At 42.3% G+C, this 13,796-nt stretch overlaps 1 protein-coding gene and 1 long non-coding RNA gene across 4 annotated transcripts in view; one reads left to right on the top strand and one right to left on the bottom strand.

Moving 5' to 3' along the window:
- The window catches only part of LOC111258988 (ecdysone-induced protein 78C), a 75,279-nt gene that overhangs the window by 37,818 nt on the left and 23,665 nt on the right, over positions 1-13,796 (bottom strand). The gene's annotated exons all lie outside the window — the stretch shown is intronic.
- Positions 1-13,796, top strand: part of LOC111258990 (uncharacterized) — a 61,380-nt gene that overhangs the window by 15,171 nt on the left and 32,413 nt on the right. The gene's annotated exons all lie outside the window — the stretch shown is intronic.

A 13,796-nucleotide genomic window follows, 5' to 3' on the forward strand; every position in this document is an offset into this window, starting at 1 on the left:
CCATATATAGGCACTTATATATTCGCTTAATAGAATGACATTAACCTTGATACAATATAATACCAAACAGTTTAACTAATTAGAAAGCGGACGCAAAATAGGTTAGTGATAAATCGCTGGGAATATATATATATATATAGTTGGTTGTGTGAGGTTTTTAGGCGCCATTAGCATGCATCTAGCTGGCTACTGCACGATAAATGATACGAAAAATGGTAAATAAAGACTGGTGATCAATTGTCAATAGCACCGTCGTTGCCCAGCTATAAATGGGTGTTGTGGTTAGAGGAACTGCGGTATCATTACTAATATCGATGAGGTGTCGTTCGTAGGGCGAGTGTTCGCTTTTTTATGAGCGACAATTCGAAAAACGCTATTATTTTACAGAAATTAGAATATTTTACAGAAAATTTTAATTCGCTAACAAAAACAAGGCACAATGACAACAAGCCACCATTACCTAGGTGCACCGTTCACCGCGTCCTACAGTTACGTGATAGGACTTGATCGGGAAATTCAGTTGGAAGATATTAAATCAACGATGTTTAAGTCGGCACTTACAATCCCCTAATGGGATGGACCTATCCGGGGTGCCTCGTCTAGCTCGTTGATATTATTTGGTTAGGTTTATTTGTCAACCTTTTAACCTGTGTCGCGTTGGCCGGGAACGCATGGCCAACTAAGACAAGTTTATTTGATTCATTCCTCTTTTCTACATACGTACGTCTCCGACGGCTAAGGATTAGCGGCGAGGCTGTATTAGATCACAGTTAGAGTTCAGTCGCATTAAGCAGCTGACAAAACCTTAAACTGAAATACATTTCGCCGTACGTAAGCGACTCCGCCTATCTGCTAAGATGACATTCGGTTTTTTTCTATCGTTATCTAATGAGAACACGCAACCGCACCAGCCGAGCGGTTGTTTGCTTGTTTACCTTATAAAACCGCGACAAAATGGCCGTACACATATTACTTTATTTCTTAGCTGATTTACTCTTACCGTATTACGGTGCAACAGCGCTCACTGTATTACTTTCTTAATTATCCAACGGGTAGCAGAAGGATTTGAAAACCTTAAAAAATATTTACATAAGACTAACACGTTTTTGGTAAAGGGCGGCGAAACACAACACTAGGCACCAGGTAAAGGCATGTCTTAATTAGAACGGTAAAAATTTGTGTAGTTATTCCATTCCTATGTCCGGAATGAAGGTCTGTACTGACTTATTAAGGTGTCAAAATAGTCAGCGTGCAGCAATACCTTAATGAACTAACCTGCAATCATGCCTTGACATCTTTATCGATTAAGAACCATAAATACATAGATCGATTGGGAACGTCATTACTACTAATCATTATTATTTTGCTGTCAAACAAAGTTACAAATGTTTAATGTCATTGTTGACCCCTGCTGGCAACCCCCACACGTAAACGGCCGTAACGGAGTGATCCTATTGTATAACAGTGTCTTAACGGGGTTACGCTCTCCAGCAATATTGCTACTGCCAAACCAATGAAACGATGATCTCAGAGTGTTGTCAGTAGCCAATTGAATTTCTCTGGCATTATCTGTACGTTAGTTCCACGTTCAACATTCAGTGGCAGGCTCTCTAGGCTGTTCACTGCTAGACAAACGCTGACATTCGCATGACGGCTGACGACGTTCAACTGCCTTACAGATGGAAAAAGCGGCCGATGCGCTTGAAATGGATCGTGAGCACGATGCCGATATTCATTGTGTATCAATATTTTGCTAATTAAGCTTGTCTTTACTTTAGTAGCTCTCGTTTGAAGCTCGATGATCGAAACAAATTCTCGGTGGTATATTCAAATTGTATGATCTAGCCACTAGACTCATTCAGCACGTAGTTGGCAATACTGCGGTAGATAATAATGCAGAACATTGTTAAATTTCGCTAGTTCAACGAGACGTGAATTACCGTAAAATATACATTTAATTCAATAGAATAGGAGGAAGGTAATGAAGATTGCCATACAGAGTGAAGCAATAGAAAAACCGTAAGAACCTTCATCAGGGTAGTTTCGAAATTTGTTTCCGTTAAGGAAAGACCGACCTTTTGTCGTTCGTGCCGATCTTATAGAATTATTCTTTGGCCACGATTTGTAGATTTCACCGCAGTTATCTATACAACTTCATGAATAGGTTCAATTTTACGTTTTACGATACGATTTATTATTGTGAGTGGCCATAAAATGACATGATATAATATAGCTGAGACAGTGACAGCTTAATTATAGGTGAAATTGATATCGTTACTTATAAGCATGATAATAATATACATATGCACCCCATGCCCCCTTGCCGGTGGTTTCAATTAGTGTTTCCGTCCGTGCTTCCATTAATTAGGTCCGTTCTAGATCTATGAACGTTGTTAATTTTGCATGGCTGTTAGGACAAGCTTAGCCGACGAACGTGAGCTACAAACGTCCCCAAGACTTTAGTTACTTGGACAATTTAAGGGTATATAATAACTTCTTATGTACTCAATCGTGTACTAGTGTCCATGTGTCGTTGGCGGATGTTGACGCCGCGAGTCCTCCTAGTATCTCTGGGCCAATGTAATACATGACAAAAATAGTTGTTACTTGTCGATTACGCTGAACCAATATCGTCTAGTAAAACCCAAAGTGCTATACTTCAATTAACCAAAAAAGCAAGGGTACGTCACTAAAATCACATATCACGTTTTGTGAAATCTTGAAAAAAATACTTCCATAGGAAATAATACATTTTTTTTTTCAAAGTTTCGATTTTTTTTTTTAATGTTTAGGTTACGGGCACGAATCGAACCTATGACGTGTTATTAAAAAGTATAGAGCCATGTCTCGTACACACTATCCTCGAAGGTTCCTGAATCACCCTATAAACTCGACCCCGAAATGCCCGCAACCGATGTATTTGCTCGTATGAAGATATATCAATTACACGATAGTCAGTTATGACGATACCCTCGAGCGATGAACGGCATTTCAAAATGGTTTCTCCATTGACAGATAAACACATGCGATCGTTTGCTTTACAGTATCAGACCACTATGGGTCCTCAATTCAAAATTTCATGTACACTATGTATATGTTTGTATGTTGGAGGGGCGGCACGCGTTCCTGCCTGCATCTCCTGCTGTTGGGTCAGCGCCACAAACAAAATAACGTTCCAAAACTAGATAATTCATCATAATCTATCAGAATATATTTTTGTTATCTTCGTTAAAAAGTTATGGTTATCAAAATGATTAAAGGCTGCTCGCATATCGTCGGAAGGAACAGCAAAAGTACGTCTTCTTCCGCCTGTCAGCGAAGCAACTTAGGTGGCAGACTAAATCGTCGTCGTTATAACGATACGCCCTGCGACGATTTGACCTGGGTATTCTGTAAACACAATTGACCCGCCTACTAACAGGCGGCGGGCTATCATAAGGCTAACATCTCATAAAACAAGGTAAGGACCAGAGAGAACAGGCCACCTGTAGTCGGGTGGAACGTTTCTCTACGTAGTCGAAAATGCATAACTTGGGCTCACTGATACGGTGAATCGTCTTAGCCAATCATCGAAGTGTCTAATCCAGTACTCTTTTCAGTACAAAACAAAGCTGCAATTCATGTTAAAACAGTATATATGTCAACTATTCGTCATTAAGTGAAAAGAGCTAAGTGGTTTGATACGTCCATATCTAACAACGTGTAGGATTTTGGTTCCGCAGCGTTATACAAAAGATTCAGTATAAGTTTAATGACAGCAACAATAATATAATTAATATAATCTGCCTCTGGTAAAAGTCTCAACGTACCAAGCGTAATATGCGTCTCATTCGCGATTATTTGACATAAATCAGTGATGGACATTTAATTATCTCACCGGTTGGATATTTAACGAAGGCGTTGTATCACTAAGTATGTAGAAATATTCCGATGTTATAATATAAAAAAAAATGCGATAATTTCCATAGCATCAGCTTGAGGAGTACGATATTTACATCGAGGTGGAATATGCGAAGTGGACATCGCGAAACATCGTACATTGAAACCATCATTATATTCTACGTTGGCTTTGCCGTACCTTTAGCATTACAAATTCAGTAAAATCCTATTACTACGCACTCACGGCTAGTTGGACTTCCTAGAAGTACGCTATGTTCATGTTTTCTATTTGATACTGATTATTATGTAATATATTTTCGCTCCATCTTCTGCAAGAAGTAACACGACAACTCAGTAACACTGCACTCAACCCTCTATGCGCTTGAATCTATTTACGTGCATCTGCCTCTCTCACTCGTCTTACCCACTATGGCGGTTCCGTGCAATAATTATGACTTTCTAAGCCTCACCCACAAAACTCTCTGAAGGATATAATAGTCAATGTAAATGGAAATTTCTTTGCTGTAATTATGCTCATTTTTTCATGATGGAAAAGGATGATATTAAAGACTAGGGGCGGGATGCCGGTCTCACGTTAGACTCATTCATCAACGTTCGTCGGTCTCAATGATGCATGCGTCGAACATTATCAGTACTCAATACGGATGGCATTATGTAGATGTACCTGACCCTTTCCATACTGTACGTGTAGAGCGCAGACTGGGCAAGGGACGCTGAAGGTTTATCTACCTGACACTGATAATGCCAAAAGAGAATTTGCCGACTAATCGTTAACATATCCAGTATTTGAAAAACTTCAAATGTTATCAAAATAATTCCGATAATCCTCAAAATATTGATAGCAACGTATAGAAGGCTTTTCGAGAGGAGGTCAGCTATTGTCGATCGAGTCCTCTAAATAATAATCAGTCTTTTTACACGTTTTGGGAAATTGAGTCTGGAGCCTTTTCAGAGATATCTGCACCTACTAATGTCGCTTTATGCGGGGCCAGTTATTCGCGAATTTCTAGTCCAGACGCCTGTGGCACGTAATAGACACAGCCGCCGGTGCACGCGAACAAATCGTCTAAACGTCGTATCTTATTTTCGATGTAGTCTGTACATAAATGGGAACTATTTCGTACGAATTTATGCCGAAAATTCTATGTATCTTACAGGGTGTTGCCATCATCGACGGTAGCCGGCAAGCAACAAACAAGCGCCGCTAATAGTGTCGGTGAAGAGTGTTTAGTTAGAGCACGAGATCGGCGTACTTTATCAGTATCAATGCTTTCGGCCTTATATGGCCTACGGCCTGTCGCGTTGGTTAACTGTAGCATTGTGATTTAATTTCACCATAGTTTCATCACTCTTCGTAGGAGCTGAAACCCTTCAGAGCTCGCAACAAACTGTCTGTAGAGTGTTGGGAATAAATTTTCATTGCACACTTGTACGAATAGAGGGTGTGATGAAAGTGACCGAACTTAAAAATCGAGACTTTCCAAAAAGCTGTAATCAAGAACTAAAATTTACAGATGGCAATCGAACCCGAGAGCTATCGCTTAGGTCTGGCGCCTTATCTGATCCGGCAGTGATACAATCACCTTTGGGCTGCCACTAGCGATTTGTGTTTTACATTTTTTTTTTTTCTTTGTTCTATCAATGTCGTTATTTGTTTGTTGTTGGAGACGTTTTAGATCTACTCGTATAATCATTGATCAAATCGCTATACTCACGCCGTATCAGTGTTCAATTACGCAAGACATTCTATTACCCTGCGGCTCTTATGTCATCCGCATTGCGCTCTATATGCCTATTGATAATTCACTTGATACGGACCAGTAACAGCTGTGCTTTATTAAAAGTTTAATGCCCAGAAAACTTGTCAGCTGTGTTATACTTGCGTTAGTCGTCACTTCGAGAATTCCACTTGATCCATTTTCATAGGTCGTTAAGGAGCTGAATGAGAGAATTTGCCGTTACGTCAGTCATTGTAAACGTAAATCACAGTCACATATTTTATGTAAGTGGTGTTTTCGTGCTTTTTTCATGGCTATCCTTGCTGCTTCGCTGGAGCGTCATTACGCTGCACAGAATATCATCATTCGCGTTAGGTGTTCGCGACCGACCAGCTTGTCATACAGATTGCGAAAATTTAATAAATTTTGTATGTTCCGTTGCAACATCACAGGAACGAGTACAGTCGTTCATATTCTTTTCGATTACGGAAGAATAACTAAAAAATGGGTGCGACAGCACCCAAGATGTTCACTGATGACGCTTTTGCTTCTGCTGATGATGACGACAATGTATGGAGCTGGTCTTGTAAACAGGACAACGGACTCGTTCGGCACCTCCTTAAGGTGTCGAGGCGATCGATCCGAGGCGTTTGCCCGGTGGCAAAGGTTACGGTTGCTGCAGCTCCTTTTTTTCGCTCTAAAAGATAACAATAACACCTCATCAGCATCAAAAGGGCCTGAGACTAAATAACTCCACCGTCAGCGCGATCATCATCATCATCATCATCGGCATCGGCATCCTCATTAACAAGAACAGCAATAACAATTGGGGTACTGTTGCCTACAGGTTTTACTGTCGTCCCTGAGGATTCGTTGTCGTTCGATATCTATCTTCGGCCACTCCCTTAAAGCGTCGTGTCCCTTCCTTTTCAGAATCGAAGAAGCCTGTTGCTTCGTTTACCTTTCTTTTCTTGGTTTTCCTTGCCTCATTTGCGTTATCTCTGAGCTGGGCGCAGCTCCGTCTTTTTTACTAGCAGTAGAAGCAGTGGCCGCAGAAGCAGTAACTTCGTCGTAATCACCGTCGCAAGCTTTCCATCTTCCCTTTTTATTCTGCATTTTCCTCCTGTTTAGTCAGTCAGGTCGTAACGATGCGCCGACGGACGGACGGACGGACGGACGGCCGGTCGATCGGGCGGCTTAGCACAGCAAGAACGACGACAACGATCACGTTGGCGACACCAACAGTTGATAACACCAGCCCAACACTTACTGCTAGTCGCTCACACATAGCCCCGCAGAGGCCAGCAGGAGTAGCCGTAGCGGCGAGAACGTGCATAGCACGTACATGCACGCTACATACAGCAAGGTAAAAAAACAACACTGTGGTTCCCCGCTGCAGCACAACTTGCTTCAATAGCTCGTGTTAGCGATAGCTGCACTCTTTTTCTCTGCTCGTGTCGTCATTTTTTGGTTCTGCTATTTCGCTGGATTTTGAGAGGTCGTTCACCCCTTTGGGATGCCGCTGCCCGCTAGTTTGTTGTCATTACGGCTGCTGCCGCTGTTGCCGATGCGGGGCTGTTTCCTTGCTTGTTACTGACGGTTTCTCCCCTCCGTCTGCTCCTTTGCGAGCTTTTGCTGGTCACTGCTACGACGACTGTAAGCGGTAGAGAGAGAGAGAGAGAGAGAGAGAGAGAGAGAGAGGGGGGCAAGGGAACCCCTGTGAACTCTTCTTCTGATTATTTGAGCTCTTCTGATTCTTCGTTCGATCCGATGTTGTCAGTTTGCGCGCCAGGCAAACAACGAACGAACGAACGAACGTCAGTCAGTCAGTCAGTCAGTCAGTCTGTCTGTCTGACTTGGCCATCAGGCCAAGCTAAGAGAGAATCCAAGCTGCAGCATTTAGGCTGCGTGTCTCAGCTACGTACACATACAAACATACGCATATATATAGCTAGTTGCTTCAGCGTCATACTAGCAGTGTGCGTGCAAAGTAGCACACGCCGCTGGTGTACGATGAGCCCAGCGCTGTTCGACGAAGGAAAAGGGTAAACACAACGAACGATTTGCACGTTCAGTTACTATGACATAGCAGCACCTTAACGGAACGAAATTCGCAGCAAATGCAGTGCAGATGACTGGTATGAACAGCTGAGGATAGTAGGGAGCTGAGAGCTGTTTGCTAGCTACGATTGTAGACGCTGTGTCAATCAGTGGCACCAATAATGTCTATAGTAACCATAAGGATTTCGATTTGTATGCGCGAACTTGGAGGCACTTGGTAGTCTGTGTTTCGATCTGGACGCAGAGTCATTACATTTCGTACTGGAAGCTAACTGGCCGATAAAATGTAAAACATGTAACAATGGTTCCGGACATAAAAGTCGACATATATATTTACTTATAATATTAATGGCTGTCATCGACAAGAATTGCAGATGAGGAACCGCCTTAGCGCTGATGGGGAGGCGGGGATCGTGGATCAACAAACAACAGCATAGCGGAAAGTGGTTGTAGGACATAAATTGCATTTCCAGCGAAAGGGAGATGTCGACTGTTCGCGACACTCGAAGGCCGAAAAGATTTGTTATTGTTATTATGTTATTTGTGGTAATAGCAACTATACGTGTAGGAATTCGCGACCCAATAAATCATATACAATTATCTCAATGAAACTCTGTTTCCAGGCTTGCGCTATATTCCCTACGGAGGACTGGATTATCACCACCATATACAAATCACGCCTATGCTATAAGAGCCTGCGGTTGCCATATGTCACACGCCGTCCAATGCGAATCTTGATATTACGGTCAGATATTGTTACGGTAAAAATCGCTGGCCGCCTATACTGTATACGACTCCTGCTCCTCATAAAATAAGCTAATTGCTAGTAAAATTATAGATTTATTGTCATCATCGGAGCTATCAAATCCATAACAGCCTCCACTCCATGGTCGAAACACGTTCGTTAACATGTTTTCAGTAGTCTGCGTTGCATCAGAGCGTCCACTAGACTGTTATTAGGAAATGGCAACTAGATTTGTGGTCCTACGGGCGTTCGAGTCCGACTTGTCCTGTCCGACTGTCGTAAAAGTACAACAACAGTAGCTAATTTCGGCTGTTCCGCCGACGATGGTGCCTTGCCCAATGACCAATACGGCCATTATAGTATTGAGTATTCCGTATCGGCTCTGCATCTGCAAATCGAAACTGCTGTGTGAGTTCGACAGTTGTGTATAGGTAAATTTGGTTCGCAGTACGCAGACCTAAAACGTATGCATGACTATATGGGATCACGATTATTGAACGATGCGTTTAACTCACGATAGTACATTGTGCTACTAACGTATCGTTGATTAGCTAACTCCGTCGGTGATCATTTCCGGTTTACCTGCTGCGTACGTTCGCCATGACCACCACGACTACATATATGCGCAGCAAAAACGATCGACGGCTGAAGATTCAGCGATCAGTAGACGGCCCAATCACTTCTTAACCATCTGCGTCACAAGCGAAACATTGGCTTATTGCTGCTAACGCCCCTAACTACTGTGTGTACAGCAGGAGACCAAGTATCATCGATGTGTATGTATGTATGTATGTATGTATGTATGTATGCATGCATGCATGCACGTATGTGTGTATTAAACACTTCGATCACGCCACGACTACTGCCGTTGCAGTAGTAACTGCCGTTCAAAGAATCTTCGCCGCTTCATGACGCTAGTGCATGGGTGAAGACGACGGCGTTGATGATCTTCGACAGTGATACATAAGACCATAGATAACTTATGTACCTAGCACTGCAGCCCTGATGAACCATATTAGCACGAGCAGGCAAGTACACTCATGTAGCTGTTCGACGATGTACGAAAGCTTAGTAGGGAACGTTAAAACCTCCGTTAGCGAAGCAACGAATCGAGATATCTGTTAAGACAACGTTTGCGGAGACCAGTATAGTGTAGGATATTGTGCTTTGTGTGAATATACGTTCTCACGATTACTTGGGGGCATACTTAGCGACTGTGTCTAGGTAGCACAAGCGAGTTTGGACCTGATTTTTATCTATCGTTTCCTATTTAAAGTACAACTATTTATTATCTCAGTAGGACTCGTCTCGAAACAGTTTGTAAATATAAAAGTGCGCTTGTTTGATGAATCGTAGTTATATTAGGGGGTACTTGGGTAGTATATTACGCGATGAACAATGTTGTGAAAGTTGTCTGATCCGGGACTGTCTATGCGCGGGCTGCATTTGTTTATCGTCCGATTTCTAATGTCATCAAGCACAGAGGCCGTATAATATGGATTAAACGTATTTTTGTTAAGCAAAGCCGCTCGATGCTGAGCTCCAGATTGATATAGGATGTCGTGGCTATTCAAGCAACTGAAACTATGTTTTGTGCGTTACATTGGAATATCACGCAACAATAATATGAAATCCCGTAAAAAGGCCGTCATGATACCTTTATATTAGACGTTATATCATTATACACGATTTTTCATTGCTGTTATTATTTTTGACTAATTGCTGATTAATTTATATTGCGTATCTTCATTTTTACTTTAATTCGACGAGGTAACTGATGTCTTTGCTTGATGTGAGAGACTGACGAAATCAGCAATTCAATAGGATTTCCAGCCGCTCAATCCGTATAACGTCACTCAGATTGTTACAGGATTTCGACTAAATATTTTAGGTTATATGAAAAAAATACAGTGCCCTGCTAAAAAAAAAAAAGAAAGAAAAAAAAAAACGCGAAAAATCTACTCAATTTATTCCCTGAATGTCCCAGCACCGATATAACAGGCGTTCGAACATATAGAAACCATGATAACGATGAAGATAGCGCTCGATATGTGACTCGAAGTCTTAGAACGCTGAACTTTTAAAAGGAAGCTTATATAGAGGTCTCAAAACCTTGCTGTATCTGACATTGCGATACTCGTACACAGTATTAAACGGAGACGCTTGTTAACGCTGAAAGTTAAGCACACTTCGAGCACAGATGAGCTCACATTCGTTAGAATCACACGGTTCTGTTTTCACATAGCTAGTGATGCTTCGGCTTCTTTCTACAATATGGCAAATGAAAACACCAATCACGCCCTCACCTTCTACTTAAAAGTAGGTTGGGGTGGGCTCGTTTGTATTTTACCCAACAAAAGTCTGATAGCCTCATCGCAGCAGACTCATCATATGCCCATCATACATCACCATGACAACCTTAACACATATCAACAACTTCCGTTCTCACATACAACGTCCCTACGAATATAGTATGCGCAAATGCACATTGCTTGTAAGTTTCCTCAACTCAACTTACCCCGGAATCTCCCTTCAAAAGTAAAGTGAATCTCGAAACCCCTTTCAGTGAGGTGAGCCAGCCTGAAGAACGAGCTCCTTCAAGTGATCCAGACAGGATCTTGCTTATGGAGCATCAATGTTATGGTATTTTGATTACACTTGACATTTCCCAAATACGGCCACAATATGGTGCTCGTGAGTTCGATTCTGTCAATAATTTTGGGCATGCATCCTATGTCAACCTGGACTTATGTTGGTAAACTTGCTTGATTATCTAAATTTCTGCGGCTTTCTAATTTGTTTTTTTCTTACGTCAATCCATCATTAGAAGTATTTCGGCTTCCCGCTAATATTTTCCTACTGTCTTTATTGTAAAGACAGGAACGACGAGATAATCAGTTAACAGTATGCTCCGTTCGTCATTGGGGATTTCATCTGTCAGTGTTGATGTCAAAATTCACAATAAGGTTCCTCTTACTGTTCATAGATAATCCAATTTGTATACTGCATTGGCTATGCATCAACTACAGAGAAGGTTTACGCCAGAAAAAAATTGCAAAGCTCCTATAATCATTAGGCAGTAGCATCCGCTTACCGATTATTAACCTTAAAAAAATAACCTTAAAAGATTGAAGACATCATCAGATGACGCATACACGTGATATTCCTTGCCCGCATTGTATTCGCTGATTTCTTCATCTTTATACAGAATAGTTGTTTTTAAGATTTGTTTGATTTGCGTGAATGCGATCTAGATAGGTCACCACTTCCGTTCTCTAGACCTAGTCTTCAGAGAATGTTTTTTGGTAGCTTTATACGGACGCTATATGTGTTCAGATGTGACCAGAAGTGTCCAGACTATACACACAGACGCACACGGTTAAACTCCTTTCCCGCCGACTCAATCATTGATTTTTCTCTAGAACTTGGCGCAGACTTGTCTATCCGCTCTCTCCAATTACTGTGCGCAGCCCTATTCAACCCGTCCCAACCAGAATCGATCAGACAGCGAAAAAAATATAGTCGGATCACCTTAGTTTTCAGTGTCCTTTTCAGCTGTGTAGGTTCTTATAACTAACCCGGAACCCTTCTTTCCCGGCGCTTGCATTGTCCGTTCGCGGCGTTGTGTCCCGTTCACAATCACATATGGGCAGTGAGAACGGCGCACACCCATACGCACATGCTGGGTCCAACGACTCTACTGCACATGTGAACCAAGGCAGGATGTCATCTCGGCGGCAACATGCAACCCTTACTGAAGATGGCTGAGAGAGGTCCTCCGAGGTCCACGACCTCAGCCGCTCACACCATCTATCTGGCAGGGTTAAGGTCCTCTCTCTTATAGTCTCTTTCAGACAGATATAGGCAGCCTGATTCGGTCCAAACTGGGTAAAGTGGGTTGGGTTTATAGTTGAAGTCTTAGACCTAAGGTATAAGCTGCTTTCTAAAGCGGCTCTAGGTGAACTACACTAGACTGGCGGCGTGGCCCGGTGAAGGCATATGGAATAGGGAGACCTCATCTCCATCGAGAAGAAGCGCAGTGTGAAGGGAATGCACCGCCGCCGCCGCCGCCGCCGCATTCAGCAGATGCCGTCGCGTGGGCCTCTTCAGGTCTCTGACCTTTTCGACACATCTCTGGACGATGCTCAGACAGAGTTGAACCCCCGCCGTTGTAGGAATCTGTTTGAGAACGCGCTAGCTAGACTAGTCTAGAAATGGTTAGGTAGATCGGGAGTATCTGTTAGTTCGCATAGGTAGACGTATCGGATACCTGTGTATCGCAGACGAGCGATCGAAACCAGAGTTTTCAAACTGCCCGCTTGCTCATATAGCTGGACTCAGTTTGCGGGTTCTTCCTTGGTTTTGAAGGTTAACCAACCTTTGGAAGAGCAATGTGGTCACTGGCTGAGCATGCTCTCATGGAGGCCTTCAATGGTAGGAAACACAAATCGGCTTCATTGAGGCAACAGGTTCGTAGCGGCATATGGAGTAATAAGAGTAGTAATAGTAATGATAGTATAAGACAAGGTTCGCATCGACATGTGCTCGTAGATCGCTTGAGATGGTTGTGCAGGAGCGAACACCTAAAAACACTGTGAGAGCCTGCTTGAGGTCATTGACAGATACTGACGTAGTTCCGCAACGAGGTCGGGAAGCACATATCACGCAGTGTGGGATCGAGAAACAAGTCGTACCTTACAACGACAGGTTTGGCCAAAAGAAAATGAGCCATCGTAAACCAGTCATTGATAACTCCCGTTCCTTTTGATATTGACTTATGTATATAACAGTGGTAACGTACGTTTCTCTCTAATGAGCCCTAGTGCTTTTTCAGCATGTGTAACCTTTACATGCTTAACATGCCGTTCAAAAAGCTCGCCTTGTACGGTATATTCTGTCAGACATACTGCTTATTTGTGTTCATAACAGTACAATTATCTAGTATATTTGAAAAAGTAAAATTGTATTTTGTGAATGTATTAATTGAAAAAAGAAATACCTTGCAAAGTTCTAAGAACCAGAAATTTAAAAAATTTTAAACTTCGAGATCAACGTGTCCCCAGCAAGGATATTGATGCACATGAGGCTGTTTTATACTTGGGCATATTGCACCACATTTTGTTACAGACGCACATGGCACCGAACAAATGAAAAGGCACCGTCGTGCAAAGCATGTAATGAAATTTATGTGCGTAATTGCGCGCTAATTCGTTTTGTCTGCCCGTTTTTAACCTTCGTTACTCATTGTCTCCGTGTTATAAAATTCGGGATCGATCTTTCTTTTCTATGTGTAGTAAATTCTGAATAGGCAGGGGTGGCTTAAAGTGTAAATTTGCGTGTTCTCGAATTTTCTACAAATAGCGGTGTGGCGC

This window comes from Varroa jacobsoni, unplaced genomic scaffold (assembly GCF_002532875.2).
Source record: "Varroa jacobsoni isolate VJ856 unplaced genomic scaffold, vjacob_1.0 scaffold_284, whole genome shotgun sequence".
NCBI lineage: Eukaryota > Metazoa > Arthropoda > Arachnida > Mesostigmata > Varroidae > Varroa > Varroa jacobsoni.